Source organism: Papio anubis, chromosome X, assembly GCF_008728515.1.
Source record: "Papio anubis isolate 15944 chromosome X, Panubis1.0, whole genome shotgun sequence".
In the NCBI taxonomy this organism is placed as follows: Eukaryota; Metazoa; Chordata; class Mammalia; order Primates; family Cercopithecidae; genus Papio; species Papio anubis.
Genome location: NC_044996.1, coordinates 70,327,893 through 70,349,363, shown reverse-complemented (window position 1 = coordinate 70,349,363; position 21,471 = coordinate 70,327,893). Strand labels below are relative to the sequence as shown.

Below are 21,471 nucleotides of genomic sequence, written 5' to 3'. Positions count from 1 at the left end.
GGGGGCAGAAAAGCTGAAAATTCAAAAATAAGAGCGCATCTCCAGAAGGAGTGCAGCTCATCAGCAACGGATCAAAGCTGGATGAGGGCCGACTTTGACGAGATGAGAGAAGAAGGTCAGTCCATCAACAACTTCTGAGCTAAAGGAGGAATTATTTAATTTGAAAAAAGAAAAAGAATCGAAAAAAGGAATTGAGGAAGGAGTAATTTACGTAGAGAATAAACGAAATAAAGATGAAGACTATGTGACACGAAATATGTGGATAAATGGGCCGGAATCGACTTGATCAACTGGAGGAAAGAGTGTCAAGGATTGAGGATCAAATGAATGAAATGAAGGAGGAAGAGAAACTAAAGAAAAAGAAGAAAAAGAAATGAATAGGTGGTGGATAGGGACCAACGAAGGTCTGAAATGGGGGGGGGAACGAAGTTGGAAAACACCTTCAGGATATCCAGGAGAACTTCCCAACCTAGGGAAGACCAACATTCAAATCCAGGAAATACAGAGGAACACTACAAAGATAACTTAAGAAGAGCAAATTCCAACACACAATGTTGATTCACCCAAAGTTGAAATGAAGGGGAAAATCTATGGGCAGCCAGAGAAAGTGGCCAACACAAAGGGAAGCCCATCGACTAACAGCAGATCTCAAAGAAACCTCCAAGCCAGAAGAGAGTGGGGGGCCAGATTCAACATTCTTAAAGAAAAGAATTTTCAAACTCCAGAATTTGCTATCCAGCCAAACTAAGTTTCCATAAGTGACGGAGAAATAAAATCCTTTGCTAGTAGATAAGCAGTTGAGAGATTTTGTCACCACCAGACCTGCCTTACAAGAGAGACCCTGAAGGGAAGCACTCAACATGGAAAGGAACAATCCTGCACCAGCCATTAGTTCGCTTAAACAAAGACCATCGATGCTAGGGAAGAACTAACTAACGAGCACACAACCAGTTAATATAATAATGGCAGGATCAAGTTCAATGTAGCAATATTAACTTTTAAAATGTAAATGGACTAAATGCTCCAATTAAAGACACAGACTGGCAAACTGGATAAAGAGTCAAGACCCATCAGTCTGCTGTATTCAGGAGACCCATCTCACATGCAGAGACATACAGCTGAAAATAAAGGGATGGAGGAAGATCTACCACAAATGGAGAACAAAAAGCAGGTTGCACACTAGTCTCTGATAAAACAGATTTTAAACCATCAAAGATCAAAAGAGACAAAGAAGGCCATTATATAATGGTGGTAAAGGGATCATTCAACAGGAGGATACAACATAACAGAGTCTCTGGGACAATTTAAAGCAGTGTGTAGAGGCAAATTTTAGCACTGAACACCCACAAGAAAGCTGGAAAGATCTAAACTGATACTCTAACATCACACTAAGAACTAGAGAAGCAAGAGCAAACATTCAAACCTAGCAGAAGGCAAGAAATAATCCAAGATCAGAGCAGAACTAAAGGAGATAGAGACACAAAAACCCTCCAAAAACATCATCAATGAATCCATATAGGAGTTGGTATTTTGAAAAAGATCAACAAATGGACAGACCATCAGCAAGACTAATAAAGAAGAAAAGAGAAGAATCAAATAGATGCAATAAAAAATGATAAAGGAGATATCACCACCGACACCACGGAAATACAAACTACCATCAGAGAATACTATAAACACCCTAATGCAAATAAACTGGAAAAATCTAGAAGGATAATTTCCTGACACTTCTATGACTCTTCCAAGACTAAAACCAGGAAGAAGTTGAACTCCTGAAGAGACCAATAATAGCAGGCTCTGAAATTGAGGCAATAATTAATAGCCTACTAACCAAAAAACCAGACAAGATGAACTCACAGCTGAATTTACTCAGAGGCACAAGGAAGAGCTGGTACCATCTTCTGAAACTATTCCAATCAATAGAAAAAGAGGGAATCCTCCCAACTCATTTTATGAGGCCAACATCAATGGATACCAAAGCCTGGCAGAGACACACAACAAAAAAGAAAATTTTAGACCAATATCCCTGATGAAATGATGCAATAATCATCCCAATAAAATACTGGCAAACCAGATTCAGCAACACATCAAAAGTATCCACTATGATCATGGGCTTCATCCCCTGTGGATGCAAGGCTGGTTCAACACTCGCAAATCAATAAACATAATCCAGCATATAAAACAGAACCAAAGACAAGAACCACATGATTATCTCAACATGATGCAGAAAAGGCTTTGGACAAAATTCAATGCCCTTCATAAAGGTAAAATGCTCAATAAATCTGGTATTGACGGAACGTGACCAAAAATAATAAGAGCTATATTTATGACAAACCCACAGCCAATATCATACTGAATGGGCAAAACTGGAAAATTCCCTTTGAAAACGGGTTAACAGACAGGGATGCCCTCTCACCACTCCAACATAGTAAGCAGTTCTGCTAGGCACCAGGCAAGAGAAAGAAATCCATGGGCATTCAGTTAGGAAAAGAAGAAGTCAAATTGTCCTGTTTGCAGATGACATGATTGTATATATTGAAAACCCCATTGTTCACGCCCAAAATCTCCTTGCCGATAAGCAACTTCAGCAAAGTCTCAGGATACAAAATCAATGTGCAAAATCACAAGCATTCTTATATACACCAGTACCAGATCAACAGAGAGAGAACCAAATCATGAATGAGCTCCATTCACAATTGCTTCAAAGAGAATCAAATACCTAGGAATCCAACTTACAAGGGAAGTAAAGGACCTCTTCAGAGAACTACAAAACCACTGCTCAGTGAAATAAAAGAGGACACAAAACAAATGGAAGAACATACACCATGCTCATGATAGCAGGGGAAGAATATCGTGAAAATGGCCTCACTGCCCAAGGTAATTTATAGATTCAATGCCATCCCATCAAGCTAAATACCAATGAGCGCTCTTCACAGAATCAGAAAACTGCTTTAAAGTTCATGGAACCAAAAAGACCCCAGATTGCCAAGACCATCCTAAGCCAAAAGAAAGCTGGAGGCATCAATGTCTGACTTCAAACTATACTACAAGGCTACGGTAATCAAAACAGCATGGTACTGGTACCAAAACAGAGATATAGACCAAGGAACAGAACTGAGTCCTCAGAAATAATACCACACATCTAAGCAGCCATCTGACTTTGACAAACCTGAGAGAAACAAGAAATGGGGAAAGGATTCCCTATTTAATAAATGGTGCTGAAAACTGCTGGCGTAGGAAAGCTGAAACTGATCGCTTCCTACTCCTATATATAAAAATTAATCTGGAGATGGATTGCTAGACGAAGACCTAAACCATAAAACCCAGAAAACCTAGGCACAATTCATTACTGAGGACATAGGCAGGGCAAGGAGATTCAGATCACCAAAAGCAATGGCAACAAAGCCAAATTTGACAAATGGCATCTAATTAAACTTGGAAGAGCTTCTGCACAGCAAGAGAAACTACCATCAGTGAACAGGAACCTACAATGGGAGAGAGAATCTACCATCTGACAAAGGGCTAATATCCAGAACTTACAAAGAACTCGCCAAACAAATTTACAAGAAAAAACGAGCAACCCCATCAAAAAGTGGGCAAAGGATATGAACAGACATTTCTCAAAAGAAGACATTCATACAGCCAACAGACATGAAAATGCTCCGTCATCACTGGCCATCAGAGAAATCAAAACTACAATGAGATACCATCTCACACCAGTTAGAATGGCAAATCATTAAAAGTCAGGAAACAACAGGTGCTGAGAGGATGTGGAGAAATAGAACACTTTTACACTGTTGGTGGGACCGTAGTAGTTCAACCATTATGGAAATAGTGCATGGCGATTCCTCAAGGATCTAGGAACTAGAAGTACCATATGACCCAGCCATCCCATTACTGGGTATATACCCAAAGATTATAAATCATGCTGCTGCAAAGACACATGCACACTTATGTTTATTGGGGCACTATTCACAATAGCAAAGACTTGGAAACAATCCAAATGTCCATCAGTGACAGACTGGATTAAGAAAATGTGGCACATATACACCATGGAATACTATGCAGCCATAAAAAAGGATGAGTTTGTGTCCTTTGTAGGGAAATGGATGCAGCTGGAAACCATTATTCTTAGCAAACTATCACAAGAACAGAAAACCAAACACCACATGTTCTCACTCATAGGTGGGAACTGAACAATGAGATCACTTGGACTCGGGAAGGGGAACATCACACACCGGGGCCTTTCCTGGGGAGGCAGGAGTGGGGAGGGATTGCATTGGGAGTTTTACCTGATGTAAATGACGAGTTGATGGGTGCTGACGAGTTGATGGGTGCAGCACACCAACATGGCACAAGTATACATATGTAACAAACCTGCACATTATGCACATGTACCCTAGAACTTAAAGTATAATAATAATAATAAATAAATAAAAAAGACACATTAAAAAAAAGAAAAGAAAAACAAAACTGTTAATTTTGATTATGTCCAATTTATCTATTTAGCTTTTGGTTGCTTAGGTTTCTGGTGTCATATCTAAAAACATTACCTCATCTAAAGTCAGAAAGTCTCTTCTTAGATTGTAATAATTTTAGTTATCAGTTATTACATTTATGTCTTTGATCTATTATAAATTAAATTTTGTATACGGTGTTATTGTAGGGTCCAACTTCATTATGTACTTGTAGGTAGATATTCAGTTATCCTGGTGTCTTTTGTTGTAAAGACTATTATTTCCCCCATTGAATTTTCTTGACACTCTCCTCCAACTTTGAGCTTCTTCAAGATTGTTTTGGGTAGTGTGAGTATAATAAATTTCATACCAATTTTAGGACAAGTTTTCAATTTTGGGAGAGAGTGAACTGAGATTTTTCATAAGAATTGCATTGAATATTTAGATCAACTTGGGAAGTGTTGTTATTCTTATGTTAAGCCTTATATTCATGAACTTCAGATGTCTTCCTATTTTTGTGGTCTTTTTAAATGTATTTCAACAATTCTTTAAAAACTTTCATGACAAAAGTTTTTATATCTTGATACACTAATTTCTTTTTTTTCCTATTATACTTTATGTTCTAGGGTACATGTGCACAATGTGCAGGTTTGTACATATGTATACACGTGCCATGTTGGTGTGCTGCACACATTAACTCATCATTTACTTTAGGTGTAACTCCTAATGCTATCCCTCCCCCTTTCTCCAACCCCACAACAGGCCTCAGTGTGTGATGCTCCCCTTCCTGTGTCCAAGTGTTCTCATTGTTCAATTCCCACCTATGAGTGAAAACATGCGATGTTTGGTTTTCTGTTCTTGCGATAGTCTGTTGAGAATGATGTTTTCCAGCTGCATTCATGTCCCTACAAAGGACATGAACTCATCCTTTTTTATGGCTGCATAGTATTCCATGGTGTATATGTCATCTCCAAACAGGGACAATTTGAGTCCCTTTTTCCTAATTGAATACTCTTTATTTCTTTCTCTTGCCTGATTGCCCTAGCCAGAACTTCCAACACTATCTTGAATAGGAGTAGTGAGAGAGGGCATCCCTGTCTTGTGCCAGTTTTCAAGGGGAAATGCTTCCAGTTTTTCTCCATTCAGTATGATATTGGCTGTGGGTTTGTCATAAATAGGTCTTATTATTTTGAGATACATTCCATCAATACTGAATTTATTGAGAGTTTTTAGCATGAAGGGCTGTTGAATTTTGTCAAAGGCCTTTTCTGCATCTGTGGAGATAATCATGTGGTTTTTGTCTTTGGTTCTGTTTATATGCTGGATTACGTTTATTGATTTGTGTATGTTGAATCAGCCTTGCATCCCAGGGATGAAGCCCACTTGATCATGGTGAATAAGCTTTTTGATGTGCTGCTGGATTCAGTTTGCCAGTATTTTATTGAGGATTTTTGCATCAATGTTTATCAGGGATATTGGTAGAAAATTCTATTTTTTTTTATTGTGTCTCTTCCATGCTTTAGTATCAGGATGATGTTGGTCTCATAAAATGAGTTAGGGAGGATTCCCTCTTTTTCTATTGATTGGAATAGTTTCAGAAGGAATGGTACCAACTCCTCCTTGTACCTCTGGTAGAATTCAGCTGTGAATCCATCTGGTCCTGGACTTTTTTTGGTTGGTAGGCTATTAATTATTGCCTCAATTTCAGAGCCTGCTATTGGTCTATTCAGGGATTCAACTTCCTGGTTTAGTCTTGGGATAGTATATGTGTCCAGAAATTTATCCATTTCTTCTAGATTTTCTAGTTTATTAGCATAGAGGTGTTAATAGTATTCTGTGAAGGTAGTTTGTATTTCTGTGGGGTCAGTGGTGATATCCCCTTTATCGTTTTTTATTGAGTCTTTTTGATTTTTCTCTCTTTTCTTCTTTATTAGTCTTGCTAGTGGTCTATCCATTTTGTTGATCTTTTCAAAAAACCAGCTCCTGGATTCACTGATTTTTTGAAAGTTTTTTTGTGTCTCTATCTTCTTCAGTTCTGCTCTGATCTTAGTTATTTCTTGCCTTCTGCTAGCTTTTGAATGTGTTTTCTCTTGCTTCACTAGTTCTTTTCATTGTGATGTTAGGATGTCAATTTTAGATCTTTCCAGCTTTCTCTTGTGGGCATTTAGTGCTATAAATTTCCCTCTACACACTGCTTTAAATTTGTCCCAGAGATTCTAGTATATTGTATCTTTGTTCTCATTGGTTTCAAAGAACATTTTTATTTCTGCCTTCATTTCATCATATACCCAGTAGTCATTCAGGAGCAGGTTGTTCAGTTTCCATGTAGTTGAGCGGTTTGATCTAGTTTCTAAATCCTGGGTTCTAGTTTGATTGCACTGTGGTCTGAGAGATAGTTTGTTATAATTTCTGTTCTTTTACATTTGTTGAGGAGTGCTTTATTTCCAACTATGTGGTCAATTTTGGAATAAGTGCAATGTGGTGCTGAGAAGAATGTATATTCTGTTGATTTGGGGTGGAGAGTTCTATAGATGTCTATTAGATCTGCTTGCTGCAGAGATGAGTTCAATTCCTGGATATCCTTGTTAACTTTCTGTCTCGTTGATCTGTCTAATGTTGACAGTGGGGTGTTGAAGTCTCCCATTATTATTGTGTTGGAGTCTAAGTCTCTTTGTAAGTCTCTAAGGACTTGCTTTATGGATTGGGTGTTCCTGTTTTGGGTGCATATATATTTAGGATAGTTAGCTCTTCCTGTTGAATTGATCCCTTTACCATTATGTAATGGCTTTCTTTGTCTCTTTTGATCTTTGATGGTTTAAAGTCTGTTTTATCAGAGATTAGTATTGCAACCCCTGCAGTTTTTTGTGTTCCATTTGCTTGGTAGATCTTCCTCCATCCCTTTATTTTGAGCCTATGTGTGTCTCTACAGATGAGATGTGTCTCCTGAATACAGTAAACTGATGGATCTTGAATATTTATCCAATTTGCCAGTCTGTGCCCTTTAATTGGGGTATTTTGCACATTTACATTTAAGGTTAATGTTATGTGTGAACTTGATCCTGTCATTATGATGTTAGCTGATTGTTTTTCTCATTAGTTGATGCAGTTTCTTCCTAGCATCGATGTTCTTTACATTTTGGCATGTTTTTGCAGTGTCTGGTACCGGTTGTTCCTTTCCATGTTTAGTGCTTCCTTCATGATCTCTTGTAGGGCAGGCCTGGTGGTGACAACATCTCTCAGCATTTGCTTGTCTTTAAAGGATTTTATTTCTCTTTCACATATGAAACTTAGTTTGGCTAGATATGAAATTGTGGGTTTAAAATTCTTTTCTTTAAGAATGTTGAATATTGGCCTCCAGTCTCTTCTGGCTTGTAGAGTTTCTGCCGAGAGATCTGCTGTTAGTCTGATGGGCTTCCTTTTGTGGGTAACCCGACCTTCCTCTCTGGCTGCCCTTAAGATTTTTTCCTTCATTTCAACTTTGGTGAATCTGACAATTACGTGTCTTGGAGTTGCTCTTCTCGAGGAGTATCTTTGTTGTGTTCTCTGTATTTCCTGAATTTGAATGTTGGCCTGCCTTACTAGGTTGTGGAAGTTCTCCTGGATAATATCCTGCAGAGTGTTTTTCAACTTGGTTCCATTCTCCCCATCACTTTCAGGTACACCAGTCAAACATAGATTTGGTCTTTTCACATAGTCCCATATTTCTTGGACGCTTTGTTCATTTCTCTTTATTCTTTTTTATCAAAACTTCTCTTCTCCCTTCATTTCATTCATTTGATCTTCAATCGCTGATACCCTTTCTTCCAGTTGATTGAGTCAGTTACTGAAGCTTACGCATTTGTCACATAGCTCTTTTGTCATGGTTTTCATCTCTATCAGTTCATTTAAGGACTTTTCTCCATTGGTTATTCTAGTTAGCCATTTGTCAAATCTTTTTTTAAGGTTTTTAGTTTCTTTGTACTGGGTTCTTACTTCCCCTTTTAGCTCAGATAAGTTTGATCATCTGAACCCTTCTTCTCTCAACTTTTCAAAGTCATTCTCCATCCAGCTTTGTTCCATTGCTGGCTAGGAGCTGTGTTCCTTTGGAGACAGAGCGGTGCTCTGATTTTTTGAATTTTCAGCTTTTCTTCATTGCTTTTTCCCCTTCTTTGTGGTTTTATCTACCTTTGGTCTTTGGTGATGGTGACATACAGATGGGGTTTTGGTGTGGATGTCCTTTCTGTTTGTTAGTGTTCCTTCTAACAGTCAGGACCCTCAGCTACAGGTCTGTTGGATTTTGCTTCAGATCCACTCCAGACCCTGTTTACCTGGGTATCAGCAGCTGAGGCTGCAGAAGAGTGAATATTGCTGAACAGCAAATGCTGCTATCTGATCATTCCTCTGGAAACTTCATCTCAGAGGTATACTCAGCTGTGTGAGGTGTGAGGTGTCAGTCTGCCCCTAGTGGGGGATGATGTCTCCCAGTTAGACTACTCAGGGGTCAGGGACCCACTTGAACAGGCAGTCTGTCCATTGTCAGATCTCAAACTCTGTCCTGGGAGAACCACTACTATCTTCAAAGCTGTCAGACAGGGACATTTACATCCGCAGAGGTTTCTGCTGTCTTTTGTTTGGCTATGCCCTGACCCCAGAGGTGGAGTCTACAGAGGCAAGCAAGCCTCCTTGAGCTGCGGTGGGCTCCACCCAGTTCGAGCTTCTCAGCCACTTTGTTTACCTACTTAAACCTCAGCAATTGCAGGCACCCCTCCCCCAACACCACTGCTGCCTTGCAGTTAGATCTCAGACTGCTGTGCTAGAAATGAGGGAAGTTCCATGGGCCTGGGACCCTCTGAGCCAGGTGCAGGATATAATCTCCTGGTGTGCCATTTGCTAAGACCCTTGGTAAAGTACAGTGTTAGGGTGGGAGTGACCCGATTTTCCAGGTGTTGTATGTCACAGTTTTCCTTGGCTAGGAAAGGCAATTACCTTCCCCTTTGCACTTCCCAGGTAAGGTGATGCCTTACCCTGCTTTGGCTCTCACTTGTTGGGCTGCACCCACTGTCCTGCACTCGCTGTCTGACACACCCCAGTGAGATGAACCCTGTACCTCAGTTGGAAATGCAGAAATCACCCATCTTCTGTGTCAGTCACGCTGGGAGCTGGAGGCTGGAGCTGCTCCTATTCATCCATCTTGGCACCACCCTATACACTCATTTCTAACTATTATGTTCTCTTTGATTTCTTTTCCAGATTATACATATTCATTTGTGAATACACAATTGAATTTTATGTGTTAATTTGTATCCTGCAACTTTGCTTAATTCATTATTAAATCTGTCTTTTTGTAGATGCTATACAGTTTCTAGTGTATAAGTTCATGTCGTCTTAAAACAAAAAGAATTTTATTTCTTCCTTTAAAATATAGAGATATTGTCTATTTAATTTCTTGTCTAATTACTCTGGTTAGAACATCCAGTACAATGTGAAATATATGTGGGTAGAGCACATATCATTTTCTAGTTTTAGATATTAGGGTATCAGTTATCAACAATTCTACTAGCTGTGAGATTTTTTTATATGTACATTATCAGTTTAAGAAAGTTCCCTTATATTCTGAGTGTGTTGAGTTTTAATATAAAATGGTGTGGCATATTGTCAAATGCCTTTTTTTTTTTGTCTCTGATATAAAAATGCAGATATTATCTTCAATTCCATTAATATTGATAATTATAATACTTAATTTTTGTGTTAAACAAACCTTATGCTTCTTGGATTAATACCACTTAATCATGGTGTTTAATGTTTTTAACTTGCTGCTTGATTCAGTTTGCTAATGTTTTCTCTGCAATATCAACATCTATATTCAGAAGATAGATTCTCTAGTTATTTATGATATCTTTATCTGGATTTGATGTCACAGATATTCATCTCATAAAATAAGTTGGGAAGTGTTTTCTATTTCTTTGAAGAGATTGTGAAGAGTTGGTATTAGTTATTCCTTCAACATTTGGTAGAATTCAACAGTGAAGGCATCTGAGCCTTCATGTGTAGTTTTTTAAATTACTAATTAAATCTCTTTATTTAGTGTAGATCTTCTTGATATTGTGCTTCTCCTTGGCAAGTTTCATTATTTTTGTTTCTTTGTAGAGATTTGTCAATTTCCTGAAAGTTATCTAATTTGTTGTCATACAGCTGTTTATGGTACTCAGTTAAAATCCTTTTGGTCTGTACAATTGGTAGTGATGCTAACTATTTTGCTCTAGATTTTAGTAATATTGCTTATCTCTTTTATTTCCTGGACAATCTATTAAAGTTTTGTTGCTTTATTAATTATTACTGATAATAAAATTTTGGTTTTATTAATTTCCTCTATTGTTTTTCTAGTAGATATTTAATTTATTCCTACTATAGTTTTTATTGTTTTCTTCCTTCTGTTTGCTTTGGGTTTAGTATTTGTTTATTTTTCACTGTGTTTGAATGAAAATTATAGTTTATTATTTGATATCTGTCTTTATTGTTAGAGCAAGCTATAACTGTTTAAATGAATATGTTTGTTTTCCCTTAAGCACTACTTTAGCTGTATCCCATAAATTTTTAAAATTTTATTTAGTTTTACTTACTTTTATTGCTATTTATTAGATATACGTATTTCAGGGGTACATGTGATAATTTTATGTATTCAATAAACAAATTAAAGTAATCAGGATAATTTGTATATCCATCAAATCAAATATTTATTTTTTCTTTAAGTTAGTAACATTTGAATGATTCTCTTTTAGCTATTTTGAAATCTACAATCAATTAATTTTCACAATAGTCACTTTACCAATCTAACAAACATCAGGCCTTATTTCTTCCAGCTAACAACATATTTGTCCCCAGTAATTGACTTCTCTTCCCCTCCTCCACTTATACTTCCTGGTCTCTTATAAAACGTAGTCTCCTCTGGGCTGCCATGAGATTGACTTTTTAATGTTCCACATATGAAGGCCACTGAATATGAGATTTTTGTATTTCTGTACTTTGTTTCACTTAATGACCTCCAGTTTCATCCATGTTGTTTCAGATCACAGAACTGTATTTCCTTTTATAGCTGAATAATATTTCATTTTCTATATATGCCATATTTTCTATAGTAATTTTTCCACTGATACACATGTAGGTTGATTCCATATTTTGGCTATTGTCAGTAGTGCTGCAGTAAATGTAGAAATGCAAATATATTTTGTATGTATTGATTCTCTTTCATTGGATCTATACTTAGGAGTAGAATTGCTGGAACATATGGTAGGTTTATTTTTACTTTTTTGAGACACCTGTATACTTTTTTTCCATAGTGACTGTAATAATTTACATTCACACAAATAGTGTAGGAGAGTTCTCCTTTACCTACATACATGCCAGCAGCAGTTATTCCCTGTATTTTTGATAAAATTTATTCGAACTGGGGTGAGATGATACCTCACTGTGCTTTGATTTGCATTTTTCTGATGATTAGAGTTGTTGAACAGTTTTTCATGTACCTGTCAGCCATACTTATGTATTCTTTTGAGAAATGTTTATTCAGATTTTTTGCCAATTTTAAAATTGGATTATTTGATTTTTTTCTGTTGAGTTATTTGAGCTCCTTATATATTCTGATTATTAATCCTTTGTCAGTTGGATAGTTTGCAAATATGTTTTTTTCTCATTCTTTGTGTTTTTTCTTCACTTTCTTGATTGTTTTATTTGCCTTGCAGAAGGTTTTTAGACTGATATAACCCCACTTATCTATTTTTGCTTTGGCTACCTGTGCTTTTGAGGTCTTACACACAAAAATCTTTGGACAGAACAATGTTCTGCAACATTTTCCCCAAATTTTCTTCTAGTAGTTTCATAGTTTCAGTTATTAGACGTAGGTCTTTAATCCATTTTGATTTTTTGTATATAGTGATAAATACTGATCTAGTTTCATTCTTCTGCATATGTTTATCCACTTTTTCTAGAAGCATCTATCAAATACACTGTTCTTTCCCCTTGTATGTTCCTGGTGCCTTTGCCAAAATGAATTGGCTATAAATGCGTAGATTTATACCTGTGATTTTTATTCTGTTCCATTGGTCTACATGTCTGTTTTAATGTCAGTACCATGCTGACTTTAAAGCTTTCCATTACAATTTTGAACAAGAAAATAATGCCCACTTTTACTAATTTTATTCATCACAATACTGGAAGTCCTAGCCAGAGCAATTAGTCATGAGGAAGAAATAAGGGGCATTCAAATTGGAAAGGAAGATGTCAAAATAGCCTTGTATGCACGTGATATAATCTTATATGTAGAAAATCCTGAACACTTCACCAAAAAACTGTTAAAACTGGTAAACAAATTCAACAAAGTTACACAATACAAAATGAACATACCAAAACCAGTAGAATTTATATATGTCAGCAGCAAGCAATCTGAAAAATAAATTAAAAAATAATCACACTTGCAGTAGCTACAAAGAATACATAATACCTGGGATCAGTTTAACTAAAGGTGTGAAAGACCTATGCAAGGAAATCAATATAACATTGATGAAATAAATCAAAAAGGATTTCACAAAAATAGAAGAATATCCTTCACTCATGGATTAGAAAAATTAATTTTATTAAAATGATAATTCTACACAAAGCAATTATAAACTTAATGCAATCCTTATCAAAATACCAATGACATCCTTCAAATAAATAGAAAAAAAATCTAAAGTGTATATGGAACCACAAAAGATCTGCATAGTCAAAGCAATCCTGAGCAAAAATCTAGAAGGCATCATACCACCTGACATGAAAATATAATGCAAAGCTACAGTAATTGTATGTTTCTGTATGTTGTGTCTACCTTTTAAATTGTTTCAATGTATTTTAAAATTTTTCTCATTTTTTTGACCCATTGGTTATTCAGAAGCATGTTGCTTATTTTCAACATGTTTGTGATTTTCCAAGGTGTTTGAGGCTGCGGTAATATATGATTGCACCACTATACTAAAGCCCTGGTGACAGAATGAGACCTTGTCTCTCTCTCACACACACACACACACACACACCCAGCACCAAAACTTACCACAATTACCAGTGAATTTGAAATAGCCTGGAGCTCCTTCAATTTAGTAAAGAACATCTACAACAAAACAAACAACAAAAAAGCAAACAAAAATAAGTCTAGAATATCAAAAGACTTTTGTAGAAGGAAAGAAAAAGTTGATGGGCTCATATTACTTGATTTTAAGATTTACTGTAAAGCTACACTCTTCAAAGCAGCATGGTAGTAGATAAAGATAGACTAAAAGCTAAATTGAACAGAATGTTGTCCAAAATAGATCTATAGAAATATGTTTATCTGAATTTAACAAGAGTACAAAACAAATTTAATAAAGAAGGATACATTTCTTGACAAGCAGTTTTGGAACAACTGGACATTTATATGCAAAATATAAAAATTGATGAAAGCCTCACACCTTATCAAAAATTAACTGATAATAGCTCATAGATCTGCATATAAAACGTAAGCCTACAAAACTGATACAAGAAAATATAGGAGCAAATATTTGTGACTTGAGGTTAAGAGTTCATAGGTAATAACAAAAATAGTGACTAAAGAAAAAACTGATAAATCTTCACACGACAAACATTAAAAATGTTTGCTGTATAAATACAACTGTGAAGTGAGTGAAAAGACAAACAACAGACTGGGAGAAAATATTTATAAGACACTTATCCAGTAAAGTTTTAATACCTAGAAGAATAAAGAACTCTAAGAATAACAAGAAGCAAACAAACAAGACATAATCATAATATAGGTAAAAAGCTGAAGCAAACCTTCACATATTTGTACATCAAAGAAAAAAAAAGGTGATTTATATATACATATATTTAAATCAGGATATTATACCATGAGGTAGTTATTTTCATCTTCCTATTTGCAGAATGGGCAACTGAGGCCCAGAGAGGAAAGTCATTTTTTGGAGACAGCAAGATTCAATTTCAACTCTCTCTGACTATACCAAGCTAGACTGGCTCATTCTTTATCAATCCCATCACCATGCCCTTGCCGTGAGGAGCTCATTAAAACTGAAGTTGACTTGGGTTAGATGTAAGTTGAAGTGAGGTTGGGTCTGGCCAAGTAGGAACAGACTTCAGGCCTCTCTGAGAGAACTTAGTTTCTGCCTGCCCCTTGATGGAGATCAGAGATGCCTCTATAAATTGCATTTTGGTGATAGGTGTGAGGGAGACCTAAAATCAAAGCTGAGATGAGGGTGGGTTAAAAAAGTGGAATTCTGAGGTGGGTGAGAGGGTAATAGAGGGAGAAAGGGGGTAGGCCATTTTACAGGAGAAATGAGTGGCAGAGGTTTTAGGAGTCTAGATTGGGTGTCTGTGTTACAATGCACAAAAGGTAGAAAATTGGGGCGGTCATAGCCCATAAATTGAGGAGCAGAGCTCTGTGTTCTAGTCTGTGATGATGATGGGACTGGAAAAGGTTAAAATGCACGTCTAATCTTCAATAATTTGCTTATAAAGTTCTGGCTCCAGTACCTAGCTCTCTAGATGGGAGAGTGCTTCAGAGTTAGATCAGGTTTTGGAGTATGGTGGAGTAGGGAGTGTAATGGATTATACAATGGCTATCATTGAAACAGGTAAATAAGAGGCAGGGGAATGCTTTGCATAAGGAGAATCAGTCATTCTATAGAGTAATGACAAGGAGAGATGAAGGGCTTACAGCTATAAGTCAGAAATAGTGAAAATTTTAAACAAATTATAACAAAATAAAACAAGCACAGAAAAATGAAGCCCACTAATTACTGAAATTTAAGATGTTATCCCATCCTATTGAATTTGTACCTTTAGCTGTAGTACAATTAGCATCCTTATATTACACAAAAATAGCAGTATATGTGAATATATTTATGTAAATTTATTGTTAATATTGAAACAAGGTATATACTTTATTGACATATGGTAATATCTGAAAATTTAGAAAAACTTTAGGTACCCTTCAGCTTTGCTTTTTAGCAAATGTTCTTATCCATTTTTATATATCCCCAACTATATTTGAAATAGGTTCATGATTTGTATTTCTTTGCCTTATCTTTCTTGCTAAAAAGTAACTTACTTAGGTGACAGAGCATCACCCCTCTCTGATCCTCTTCAATGCCTCACATACACTGTGGACTGAATAAACATTTGTGAAATGTATGAATGACTGATGTATTGAATATGTGACCTCTCATTTCCTTTCATGTTGGAAGTACTCACCAACACATGGTATTTGATATATTGTTAAACATTTACTATTTTATTCTATAACATGTTTAGACACATGATCTGTAATTTCCAAAGACACTTGCAGAAGCTGCTGCTTTGGGGTGATATGGGGTAGGGGGTGGTATCTTATAGGAGCCAAGAAAGATTTTAGTTCAGCTGAGCTCTCATTGTACTGTTTGATATGGACATTCAAACTATTTTACACTTGTATTTTATGACTCAGCTACTATTATATTTTATTTGAAAATTATCTTCTACACTTTTATGTGATTTTACAGAAATTTGATGTTTTTTTACATACACACTCACCTTTGGTGAGGGAGGAGTTTGAACTCTCCTTGATTCTAATTGTACACCCTTTTAATCTCCCACCTTAATCAGCGATTGCCCTCATCTTTATCATGCTTATCTAGGCTCAAATTTTTTATGACTGTATTCCTGTTAAAGTAGCATTCTCAGTGATCATTTTAACTTCATTTATTTACCTCCAACCCATCATAAATTGCATGCCAGTAGCAATTATTATGGTAAAGTATTTGTAACATATCCTGCTCAATTTCAGGTGTAATATTTGTTTCCATATAATTGTTTCCAAGGGCCAATGAATCTAATTTAACCTACAAAACAAGTATCTTAAGAAATCTCCCTAATATTCCTTTATCACACCTGAAATAATTACTTTCCATTCACAACTTAAGATTAACACCTGTTGGTGTTTCTTGGGCTTATTCAAACTCCCTTTCTTAAAAAGCACAGTGATAGATAGAGGAGGGAAATAAAGTTGTGAAGACCTTGTAGAGTTGTGGTAGCCACAGTACCACCTGGATCTACCTCAAAGAAATACTTTACTGTACATATACAAGGAGTGAAGTTAGCTATCAACTTCAGCTTTCATCTCTGCTTTACAAACAAGTTTATGTCCTTCCCAGACAGTCTCAGGCAATGACTGAGCATGACAGAAGTACCTAATTTGGAATTATCTAACAAATTATTTTGCTCTGAGTTTGCCTATTGGATTGATGAAGATGCCAACTCTGTATGATGATAGGATGATCCTCCTGTCCAAACATATTCCTTCCCGTTTTTATTTCACAGGTGTCAGATGAGACTAAAGACTCCCTCCTCATTTTGTCTTTCATAAGCAGTGTGCCAAATAAAACTCCCACATTACTGGCTTCATGTCAACATCTACTTTCTTGAGGTTCCAATTGACACAGGATGCAAATAAAGATTTGATTATAAAAACAACGTGTGCTAAAGAAAGGAGAGTAAGAAAAGATTTTAGTCAAATCCAAGAGCCACACTGTTAAGTAATTGTCTTTTGAGGAAAATCATTTTGACTTGGGGACAATGAGAGATAATCTAAGATTCCAACAAAAAATGAGCCTCTGTTTATAGGGCCTGTAGTTGTTGATCAAGTTTAATGTGAATGTGGGAGTTATTAGTATTATCTGTAACAGTAACAATTATTACTAAGAGAATGACTTATTAAAAAAATAAAAAGAACAATAAAATGTCGTGAATCTGATTATTTGTTTTTCTTTATCATTGATATAAGGAGTACTGGCAGTGAAAAGTTTCAAGGCAAGTAAAAGTCCATACCTGGCTTAGGAAAATTTAAGAAGCCAGGAATATAATTATAGTAGAGAAAATATCAAAGTATGAGTCAGAAATCTTGTGTTACTACCTCCATATGGCATCTTGAACAAGTTAGCCTCTGTCAGCTTTGTTTCCTCATCTGCAAAATTATGCAACAATCTTGTATATATTAGGATAACATAAAATCAAATATATACACATATGTATAAATGTTTATATCATGGAATTGCTGTGATGATCAAATGAAATCATGAATATGAACATATTCTGCAAACCCTAAAGCAGTGAGAGTATTATCTGACTGCTGCATGGGTTGTCCTTTTTGGTCATGATTATGTTCTATAAATCTGCCTTGTTCTTATAAATCTCTTAGCTATTTTCTTCTTATCTGAGTAGTAGTTTTAATTTATAGACTTTGTAAATTAAAACAAAGTATGGCATTGAAGACAATCACTGCTTTGGAAAATTAAGCAGTTGAAAATATCAGAGTTTTAAATGACTATTGGTGATATGTTAGTACATAGGCAGCTATTTACATACGTGCTTTGAAGGACACTAAAGAGCTTGCCCTTATGCTAACTATTTTTCACACTAGTTTGTTTCCTTTAAAATATTTTCATGTTTTAAACATTTAACCTTTATAAAATTGTAATTGTTCAATTACAATTATTTTACTTCCATCTATCACAGTACTATATAGTACTCAAATAAGTTTATCAAATTAGTAGAGATTGGTTCAGAAAGAAAGAGGACATAGAGCAGATGAAATTTGATTGAAGTGGGGCAATTGAAACAGTGAAATGTCCAGAATGCAAATTGTTTAGTAAGAAGAGAAAGCTTAGGTGACTGGGCCATGAGAAGTCTTGGACAGCTGGAAAGCAGAATGAAGGTTTTAAGTTCTTGGTGGGTGGGTGGATGGGGATTGAGAAAAGGCATAAAGGAGCACTGAAGGAAGGGTTGTAAGCCACTGAAAACAAAAGTTTTCTATTCACAAATTTGCTCATGCTAAACCTGCTTCAGAAATCCCTGAAAGTAGACATTTGCATCAATAAAGCTTTTATTAGGCAGAAAGGTTATATTTTGTGTTCAATCTATTGAGAAAATCCAGCAAGTTCTCTACCTACAAAGGTTCTTTAAATGTAGTGCTTTCCTGCTACCCTAATCTGATCATGCAACATTAGCTGGAAATTGCAAGGAGAAAAAGCTAATAAAACTACTCTTGTAAACCCAACAATACAGGATCCACTTAAGGTAGTGCTGATCTCATAACCTACAAATTTCCATTTCATTAGTCTGCTAGGTAAAACAGTGCTAAAGTGCCCTTTCAGTGACACTGGAGCTGTGAGAGGTTTTCTGACTTGATTGCAGTCCTTTCTGTTAATTATTAGTAAAGAGATCTCCTCACAAAGGCTGCTGTCTAGCTTTCCAGGCTGAGGGGCTTAGGCAGTTTGGATCCAAGAGGTCTTACTCATTGGAATCACTTAATTCAAATATCTTCTTTCAAGGTTTCAAATTCTGTTGTTGGTAGGTAGGAAGAGTCTCTGAGATCAATGTGGAAAAACTATCATTAACACAAGGGCATAGGATTTTTTGAGTTAAAGCTTGGGGATTCCATCTGGCTCACATCTGAGTGGGTATGTTTTTTAATCCTCCCTGTATCTTTCAACATCAGCTCAGTAATATATTTTCATTTATAATGATGTATTTCATCTATCACACATTTGTCCTTATTTTACTATACTGTTAGAATGATAGCTAAAGTAAAACTTTATACAATTTATTTTTATTCAACACAATTTAGAAGATGTAATGCACCTAGCTGAAAAATATAAATTTTTCCAACATATTTTCAGTTTGAGTGTGAAAAACTATCTTCCATGGGTCCATTCCCCTGCCGCCCCAGATATTATTCTTTTAATTCATATAAATTGCCACTAAGTGAACAGCGATATCTGGAGCTGTGGCTCAAACTCTGAATAGCTATGTTTTCCATAGTTTTATTTTATTTGAAAACCTTAACGATTATGTCATTGCCAGTGGACAGTTTTCAAAACAAAATACACATATTTAGAGACCTAAATATGTATTTGCTGTTGGCAAATAATTTAATTTTACAAGGTGATTTTAGCTTCTTTATATGATGAGATGGAGGTTTACTATAAAGCAATAGATGTCTTCTACATCTTAAAATTTTCATTTTTACCCAGGAATTTTGTTACTTCCTTTTTCAGCAAGGTAAACTTGTTCCTATTGGTCTGCTATTTTGCTTTATAGAGTAATTCTTTTTTCTTAGGTAAAAGTGCCTTTTGAGAAAGGCACTCATGCCTCACTCTAAAGGGATTCCTGTTGTCAGGAGACCTGCCAAAAGTGAAAAAAAAAAAAACAAAAAACAAACAAACAAAAACACATCGTTCAATTATTTTAGGCCCCATTGGAACTGGTGGAAAATTGATTTGCTTGATGCTAGAGTTAGATTTTTAGAAAACAATTTTTAAGAATAAAAAAAAACAGGGTATACCCAATGTATCTTCTCTGAGAAACGGTAAGGTATAATTTATTTTTGGGCTTTGTACACACTCTTTAGTGAAATATCTCTTCATGACTCTTGCTCATTTTGTAATTGGATTGTTTGTTTTAAATTGTTGAGTTTTGGGGCTTTTTAAATACTCTAGATAATCATTCTTTGTTGGATATGTGATTTCCAAATATTTTCTCCCAGTCTGTATCTTGTCTTTTCATCCTCTTCATAAAGTCTTTTACAGAACAAGTGTTTTTAATTTGTATGGGATAAAATATAACTTTTATTAATAGGATTTTACTTTTGGTATTAAGTCAAAGAACTATTCTCCTAAGCATTAAAAATTCCAGTTTACCTCATTTTTTTCAAAATAAGTTTTATAGTATTATATTCATGTGTGATCTATTTTTAGTTCTTTTTGGTTAAAAATGTGAGACTTAGGTCAAAGTTTATGACTTTTTATTTGTTTGTTTGTTTTGCCTATGGATGGCCAATTGCTTCAGTCCCATTTGTTGAAAAGTCTACTGTTTCTCCATTGTGTTGATTCTAAACCATTGCCGCAAATCAGTTCAGAATATTTCTACTAATCTATTTCTGGGTTTTTTACTCTGTTCCATTGATATCTCTGTTTCATTGATTTTTATGACTATTTCTCCACCAATATCGCACTATCTTAATTAGCCTGACTATATAGAAGGACTTGCTGTCTAGTGGAGTGATTCTTCTGACTATATTGTTCTTTTTAAAAATGTTTTTGGCGCTCTTTCCCTAAGCGGCCTGAGGTCATCTGTGAAAATGGTTCACTATTCACTTGACCCAGAGAACCCCAGGAAATCATGCAAATCAAGAGGTTCCAATCTTCGTGTTCACTTTAAGAACACTCGTGAAACTGCCCAGGCCATCAAGGGTATGCATATTCGAAAAGCCACGAAGTATCTGAAACATGTCACTTTACAGAAACAGTGCGTACCATTCCGACGTTACAATGGTGGAGTTGGCAGGTGTGCCCAGGCCAAGCAGTGGGGCTGGACACAAGGTCGGTGGCCCAAAAAGAGTGCTGAATTTTTGCTGCACATGCTTAAAAATGCAGAGAGTAATGCTGAACTTAAGGGTTTAGATGTAGATTCTCTGGTCATCGAGCATATCCAAGTGAACGAAGCACCTAAGATGCGCCGGGACCTACAGAGCTCATGGTCAGATTAACCCATACATGAGCTCTCCCTGCCACATTGAGATGATCCTTACTGAAAAGGAACAGATTGTTCCTAAACCAGAAGAAGAGGGTGCCCAGAAGAAAAAGATATCCCAGAAGAAACTGAAGAAACAAAAACTTATGGCACGGGAGTAAATTCAGCATTAAAATAAATGTAATTAAAAGGAAAAAAAATGTTTTTGGCTATTCTAGTGCCTAAAACTTTTCTTATAAATGTTAGAAGTTTGTCTATGTCTACAAAAATCTTTGCTAGTTTTGATGAGAATTTAATTAATCCTGTGAATCAATTTGAGAAGAATCGGCATGATATATTATATGAATGGCACTCTATTGTGTATTAGTACCACACTTTCTTTACCCATTCATTTGTTGATGGACACTTAGGTTGCTCCTGAATCTTGGCTGTTGTGAAGAGCAGTGCAACA

The 21,471-nt window shown here is 35.9% G+C and overlaps 1 pseudogene across 1 annotated transcript; it reads left to right on the top strand.

Annotated features, from left to right (window-relative positions):
- The first annotated feature begins 20,613 nt into the window (after window positions 1–20,613).
- LOC101026209 lies at window positions 20,614–21,210 on the top strand (annotated as a pseudogene). The gene has a single exon (XR_004180653.1). The product of XR_004180653.1 is annotated as a 60S ribosomal protein L17 pseudogene (transcript).
- The last annotated feature ends 261 nt before the right edge of the window (window positions 21,211–21,471 follow it).